Here is an 8,672-nt window from a genome sequence, read left to right as displayed (position 1 = left end):
TCGTTAACCCACTGAGCAAGGGCAGGGACCGAACCCGCAACCTCATGGTTCCTAGTCGGATTCGTTAACCACTGCACCACTACGGGAACTCCCCATATTTGGTTTTTATCCCTGTTTCTAGCACGAAGATCTTAAAATCCTTGGAATTTCCTAAGTGATAAGATGCCTTTTGATATGATAATGAGATAACTTTGGGACTGTACCTACTGATCAGAGTTCACAGTCTGAGGAGCCAACCATGTGATTAGAGGGTTGAAACTTTTAGTTTAATTGCCTGGGCCTCCAGAAAAAGGAGAGAGGCTACAAGTTGGATCAACTGCCTATGGACAATGATTTAATCAATTGTGCCCATGAAATAACAAAAGCTTTTGAGTTGGTGAACACTTGGAGATTTGGGGAGAATGATGGGTCTGGAGAGGGCACGGATGCTCCATGCCTCTTTTCCCGGCTTTGCTCTATGCTTCTCTTCCATCTGGCTATTCTTGAGTTATACACTTTAATGATAATTGGTAATCTAGCAAATAAAATGTTTCTCTGAGTTCTATAAGCTGGTTGAGAAAAATTAATGAAACCTGAGAAAGGTGTTGCAGACACCTTTGATCTATAGCCAGTTGGTCAGTAACACAGGTATCAACTTGGACTTATAATTGGCATAGGTAGTGATGTGTGTTGTAAGACTGAGCCTTTAATCCATAGAATCTAATGCTATTTCTCTATACATAGGGTCAGAATTGAGCTGAATTTGGGGACATCTAATAAGTGTCACAGAGAATTAATTGCTTATTGCTATGGAGGACTCCCCCCCCAAAAAAAAATACCGGAATTGAGTTTAAGAACACAGAATTGTTGCTGTCATGAAGTGGTATTTGCCAGAAGGGCCCTGGCTCATGGAAACATGTGGTTTGGGAAGAGATAGGATGACAGGGTGGAAGATCAGGAAACTTTTTTTTTTTTTTTTTTTTTTGTCTTTTTGTCTTTTGTTGTTGTTGTTGTTGTTGTTGCTATTTCTTGGGCCGCTCCCGCGGCATATGGAGGTTCCCAGGCTAGGGGTTGAATCGGAGCTGTAGCCACCGGCCTATGCCAGAGCCACAGCAACGCGGGATCCAAGCCGCGTCTGCAACCTACACCACAGCTCACAGCAACGCCGGATCGTTAACCCACTGAGCAAGGGCAGGGACCGAACCCGCAACCTCATGGTTCCTAGTCGGATTCGTTAACCACTGCGCCACGACGGGAACTCCAGATCAGGAAACTTTGATTCCTGGAAGGCCATGTGATCACTTATGGTATAGAGTAACAGGCATGCTAAAATCAGTTACTGAAGTAAACATTAACAATGAAATTTAGAGATAGATCTTACTCACAGGGAATTGGTTCACTAAATACATAAGGAATTGCAGATCATTTTGTTTCAGGAAGCAAACTATGCTCAGAGACCAGGATTATTTTTGCCAATATTTTATTTACACAGGTTTACTGTGTATAATTTCACAAGCCAGTAGCACACAAGCTAATGTCTCTTAATAAACCAATAAAGAAGTAACATACTCCAGACAAATGATAGATTAATCACACCATTGTTCTAGACAAAGAGAGATGACAGAAATAAAGTCTGAATTAAGTTGAGGTGCACCTTTTATATGAGCCTACTTTCTCAGAAGAGCCTACTAACAGACCTGGAGCTGACTTTCAGCCTCCAGTGCAAAATAAAATCCCTTGTTGCTAGAGCATATTTCTAGGGAATGAAGGTGTTGGCAGGCAAGCTAGGCTACTCCAAGGGAGATCTTTCCAGAGACCTTTGCAAGCTTGCACCACTGTCAAGGAAGAGCCCTTCTCCAGAGGCAGAAACAGATGGGTGCCGTAATGTTTGGTTTATAATTGCATTTTTTGGTGCATCTCTATATAGTGATTTTGGTAGTATTTTGTAAGGTCAATTCAAAGTCTATTAACGGAACCAAAGTATTTTTATGTGTTTTGTTATAGCATCATATTAATAATTTATATCCCTTAGTTAACGATATGAAAGATCCAATAATGTCGGGTCCTGCAGAAACACTTAGTATAGTATCAGATGGCAAAAAGAGAAATTGCATAGAGGAATTCATAACACTTTACTTGGCCAGACTTCATTCTTCATTACTGTGTAAACATTTGTCTCTGCATGTATTACTGGTCTTTTCCTTGGATTACTAGGTGGTTTTACTTTGATTGTATTTCTTGGTCTACAGTCATCTCTATAGTGTTTGTTAAAGATAAGAAATCTTTCTGTAGTACACTGTGACATGACTTTGCTCTCTGAATATTCTGATGAGTATTTGAATGGGGTTTGATATCTGTATGTCTCATAATCTAATTTCATCAAGACTAGTGGGAAAATTCTATGTTGCTAATTCAGCTCTAACTACGAAAGAGAATCATATGTTTTAAAGAACATGTAAGGGTTAAAGAATTTTGCTAGAAATGTAGCAATAGGTGTTTCATATATAGTTAGACTGTCAGAAGGGAACATGTTAGATAATTCTGTAACTTCTTTGCCATCAGTGGTACTGACATGGGACTCTTAAGTATAGATTTTGTTTGTATGGAAGTAGAGATAGTTTGTATTTTATTTCAGGTATCTTCGTGGTGGAATCAATAAATGCCATTCAGTGTATCAATGGGTATGGTGGGTATCTGCAAGGTGTGAATCGTACTATACTCATTACAGTTATCATTTTTATAATAAAAATCTTCATTATCATGATGGTTCCCCATTAATACATCCATTTCCACATAGCTAAATGATATAATCTTTTGCATGATAGCTCTACCAGTCACACAACCTGAGAGTATCTAGTTGTGGTTCTACACTTGTCTTTAGCATTGTTATTTTTTTTTTCCTGCCAGCTGATAACATGTTTAGAGAGAATCCTGCAAGTATAAGGCATTGCTACATTTCTATAATATCTGGTCATATTCCACCAATGTGGCAGATGAAAATTTCTATGTGTTGCAAGCTTAATCCTTCCAAAGCATGGCATATGGTGGTGATACATTTCTCTGCAGAATGGTTTAAATAGTTTTTCTAATATATCCTTATTAGTATGTGTATATATAGGCAATTTTGTGATTTCTTCTAGCCATGCTTGGTCTATTGCTTAGGCCAAATATTTGCCTTTATATTGCATAAGATTTTGATCTACCAGGTTAGAATCACTGGTGATGTTAATAGATAAAATATGTGTAGAAGATGTAGCTGCTTTAGATCTGGGTGTGTGTACATTTTTTTTCACATTAAACATAAGTTAATAAGCAATTTAAGCAGCACACAACGCTTGGGGTTTTCAAATGTGTGAATACCATCTGAATGAGCAAGAGAAGCAAGTTGGACCAGTATATGAGCAACCATGAGATTTGGAATGTGTCTCGTCTGTGGGTACCCAAGTGCCCATTCTTTATATTTTGGAGCTGTGCTACTGCAACAGTAAGGTGAAATGCTTAGTAGGTCAGAAATCAGATCTGGATTGTTTGCAGTGAGCCCTTAAAATATGTTTAGTGAAGTTCCTAATGGACAAAGATAGGGTAAGCTCTTGAACAGGAGTAGATAAAATGGTCAATGGGTTAGAGAAGAGATGGGAGCCCCATGGGTTGTGATATCAACATCTATTGACAAAGCCCCAATTCGGGCTACAAATAGATGGAGAGAATGTAAAAATGTAAGAGTTGATAGGATTGTGAAAGTTGGAATGTTTCAGAAGTTGTGTCCACTTTACCTGAATGTTTTCTGGGGATGAAAACTGTATGTGACTCTGTATCTGACTGGAGAACATTTCCCCAAACTAGTTTTGTAAAACAGAAGGCATATAAATTAGTCCTTCAACTGCTATTAGTTGGGCAGGCTGAATGGGAATCAGTGAAATGCCTGAGCCCACATTAGTACTGTGTGCTGGTAGAGACAAATTCTCTGTGCAACAGCCCTGTGTGGAGCATAAACTAGAGATTATGACAAAATCCTGTGATGTCATCCCAGCAATGATTTCTGGGGCTTTGGACTAGACAATTTCTCTGGGATAGGCATTTACTACCCTGCGATATGACATTACTCATTAAAGCTACTCCAAAGACTGATGGACATAACATGATCTTGAAACCTAAAATAACAACATCTTGAGGGATGGCAGTGCCCAGAAGAGTCCCATGATGAAATGGAAATGGTTTATGCCTGGGGAATGCAAAGAGGAAATATTCAAAGTAGGGGGACTCTTTCCTCTTTGAAACTGCATGAGAACTTCTGGATTCTGCTGTCACTTGGACAATGCCCTATAATCTGCTCTTGACTGATCAACAAAAAGCTGCTTGGTTTGTGGATGGCAGTTCCAAGGTAAATGGACAGCATCCTGTTTGGAAGTCGACCCTCTGATAAAAGAAGGTAAAAACATATCAGCTCAGTGGACTGAAATTACATGATGTTTTCTTAGCAGTTATGGAATAAGTGAACAATGGAAAAAAGCTCCTATGTTTGGTTTTTTGCCTTCTCGTAAGCAGTAGCCAGTGGTCTGGCCATATGGTCAGGCAGGAGGGCAAAAGAAATTTGGCACGTTAAAAAAACACCCATGTGGGGAATTTGGCCCTATGAATATTTGAGGAAAACATTGAAGTAGTACCTGATGATGCACATTAGAAGAACTCCCTACCATGTTTAGAAAGTAATTGAAATAAACAAGCAGCTATCCCTCCATGACTCCTTGAGATAGCCACTTGGGTCCATGAAATCAGTGGATGTGAGGGCACTGAAACAATGCACAGATGGGCTAATCTAGATATATTCCTTTTCTACCCTCAGAGGCACGAAATGCCTGTAAGAACTGTTCTGTATGCAAACAAAAGAGATAGAGGCTACAGATGGCCATGTGGCAGATTCCCTGGGGGTAAAGCCTCAATCACAGCTGGCAGGTCAAACTGATGCCAGTAGCTTTAGGGGTGGCTCTGAAGATAGGTCTTGAAGGGAATAGACACCTGACTCTGGACTGGGCTTGACTTACCTGGTAGTAGATACAAATGTTCAGAGTATTATTATTTTTAAAAAATGAGCATGGAAAATAAATGTACCATTTTGGACACTGACTGTCATTTCTTTAGATCAAATAGCTTGAAAGAGAATTGGGACAGGCAATTAAAACACTGATTTTTTTTTCTAAATCAGAAGGACTAGCTTATAAGCCTTCACTAGCACATGCCCATAGGCCATGTGAACATGAATGGGACTGAAGAAGTGTCCCCACTGAATAGATTTCTCTGTTCTTTTAGTAGATCTGGGGAAGAGAAAGTGGGGAAAGTGTGGGTATTCTTTTTTTCCACGTATCACCACAACCTCTTTTTCCTACTTGATGCAGTGGTGACAGGATCAGGGTTGCAACTACAAGGGCTGGATTCAGGAGTGATTCCTAAGAAAGAAATTTTAACTATGTTTTTAATCTTTATATCAGACAGAATTCCTAAGGGCCTGATGGAGCTAAATATGCTTTCACCACATCTGGCAAAATTTGGAGTAACAGGAATGTAGATATATAAACTGGTATTAAAGAGACCCCACTGGTTCTGCTCCTATGTAGCCTCACCCTACATAAACAGGAGGGAACTGAGGGGGAGGCACTGCTGCCTGATATCTCAACCAGCACAATGGCCAAAACTAATGTCCCTTCCAAAGGTGGGAAAGTTTGGGTACAAATAAGGGAAAGAAAAAAGAGTAGCTATGAGTAAAGGAATGATTAAATGGGTAATGTAATGATGAAAATCCAATATTAAGTTAATACCTCAAAAGAGGTTCAGAGAAAAAGATGATGTTGTCTCAGTTCAATTATGTTAGATGCTTACAAGGATGAAGCCATTGTCGATATGACTCTTGCTTTCGGAACATAAAAAGATCACATGAAAGCCTGTAAACCTGAATGGCCTCACATATATTTTTACATGATATGATAGTGGATGAATATTTATTAATGACTGAATGCAATTCTAGCAATGTACCAGTATCTTTTGACTTTAATAACTGCTTTGCTTTTTTTTTTTTAGGGATCCTTGCTCAAAAACCAGGGGCTAGACTGTGATTTTGTGGTTTATACTAGGAAATAAATACATTTGGTCTTCTTACTTGTTTCTAGCACAGAACTCTTAAAATCCTTGGAATTTCCTAACTGATAAAAGCCACAATGGTATCATTTATATGCTAATTAGGTGGCTTTAGGATTGCACCTAAGGATGGGGACCAGTGCCAGGGGAACAACTATGTGATTAGAGAGCTGAAGTTTTCACCTCCACAGTCCTGGCCTCCAGGGAGGGGAGAGAGTCTGGAGCTTGGCTCAGATGCTAAGGACCAATGATTCAATCAATCATGCCTATATAATGAAGCTCCATATAAACCCAAAAGGAAGATTTGGAGAGTTCTTGGTTGTTAAACACTTGGAGAAGGCATAGAAGCTCTGTGCCTTTTCCCTGTGTATGTTTTCCATCTGGTTATTCCTGAGTTATAGCTTTTTTTAATAAGCTGGTAATTTAGTAAATAAAATATTCCCCTGAGTTCTGTGAGCAGCTCAGCAGCTCAGTCATTTGAAAGAAGTCTACAGTCTGATCTGTAGCCAGTAGATCAGAAGCATAGGTAACAACCTGGACTTGTGACTAGTGTCTGAGGTCTGTGTGTGGCAGGGGTTGGAGGTAAGGGAGTCTTGTGGACTGAGCTCTTAACCTGTGGGATCTGATGCTACCTCTGGACAGATATTGTCACAACTGAGTTGAGTTGAATGACAGGATACCCACCTGGTATATAGCCAATTGTGGGCATGGAGAAACCACCCTCCCACACATTGAAATTGGTTTCAGAACCATAAGAATTTAGTTCCCATGAATTAGGGTCAATTTGACCCTTCTCCAATTCAGACATACGGGACATCCGAATGCAGGGTTAAAAGCATTAACTATCTTAACTCTCTGATCCTTCACTGAAAGTATTTGTTCTTATTGCGGGGAACAGCAAAAGAAGGGTTGTGGGTGGAGGGGGGACAGGCATTCTGTTTTCCCCTATCTTCCACAGCCAAGGCCACCTCAAAGCCTGTTCTAATGCTAAAAAAAAAAAATCTCTTATGGGATTGCATAGAACAAAAATATCTATCATTTATTTCGCCAGCAACTGGACATAAAAAAAACCTTCTAAGTTATACTTATAACATACAGGTGTTAATGAAGGAGAAATACAAGCAATATAAATAGAGTCTGAGAATTTGACCTGTTTGCTTATGACACTTGCATCTTCCACTATCACTTGAAAATACAGTGCTTCTATATACCTAACGTCATGGCTATGTGAATTAGAAAAAGTCTAATTTATGATGAGTAGCTCCAGTTACAATGCCATTTAGTGTTTGTTGCAAGGTCAGGACACCAGTGCTCTATCAAGGCCCACTAGAAATAAGGGTAGTTATTTACAGACATTTATATGCTTTTTTCCCCAAATTCCTTAATGCCATAGGCCAGGGATAAATAAACATTTTCTATAATGGATAAGGTAGTTAATATGTTAGACTTCGAAGACCGTATAATTTCTGTCACAATTACTCTACCTATGTAATGGAAAAGCAGATCTAGAAAATATTAAATCAGATGAGTGTTTTCCAGTAAAATTTTATGTACAAAAATAGGTGAGGAGCTAAATTTGGCCAGCAGGTTGTGATTTTCCAACCACTGTCATAGACACTTAAAGTCATGACATCCAAACAAAAGGGAGCTTGCAATGGTCTGAACTTGCTGCAGAGCATTCCCTTAATTTTGGCCTCTGTAAACTACAAGTTTTATGGGCTGCTAGGTACATAACTCAGAAAAGCACATTCAAATGTGTATATGTTTCTTAAAAAAAAAAAAAAAAAAACAACCCACCAGACATTGGGAGTTAACTTGGTGATAGAGGAAGCAAGGTTCAGCTTGCAGCAGACTATTGTATCTCTGACAGCTTCACCAAGGGGGCTTGTCCTGGATGTTTATGAAGTTTTTCCACCTATCTTTTGTCATTCAGATAATTTACTTCATCTTCCAGGATAGCCGCTTCTTCCTCTTCACCACATCTAATGAGCATTATGTTTTCTGAGGAAAAAGATAATGTTCTTTGGGATATTGAGACAATAAATGGTGCTTATTGACTAAAATATGGCACAAAAAACACATTTAATATACCTTATAGGTAAGATCAGGAAACTACATTGCTGTGGAAGTGTGCCTTTCACTATCATGCAAGATAAAACTGATTTTAGTTTCTCTAAAAATGTGATGATAAATTTTATCTGTTCACCTGACTGAGCAATAGGTTGCTCAGATATTTAGTTAAACATTATTTTTGGGTTGTCTATGAAAATGTTTTTGGATGAGATTAGTATTTAAATGGGTAGAGTGAATAAAGCAAATTTCCCTCCCCAAAATGAGTAGGCATAATCCAGTCAACTGAGATTCTGAGTAGAATCAAAAGTGGAGGAAAGGAGAGCTTGCTCCATGCCTGACTGATGAGATGGGACATCAGTCTTCTGTCCCTAGACTAAAACTATACCATCATTTCTCCAGGGTCTTCAGCTTGCCAACTAAAGATCTGTGACTGCTCAGCATCCATACCTGCCTAAGTCGATTCCTTATTTTATATGTATATATAATAGATA

The sequence above is a fragment of the Sus scrofa genome, chromosome 1 (assembly GCF_054392235.1).
Source record: "Sus scrofa isolate SSC_HxYL_T2T_F1_AM1 chromosome 1, Sscrofa_HxYL_maternal_Yorkshire_Landrace_v2.0, whole genome shotgun sequence".
Lineage (NCBI taxonomy): Eukaryota > Metazoa > Chordata > Mammalia > Artiodactyla > Suidae > Sus > Sus scrofa.
This window is presented reverse-complemented; position numbering follows the sequence as displayed.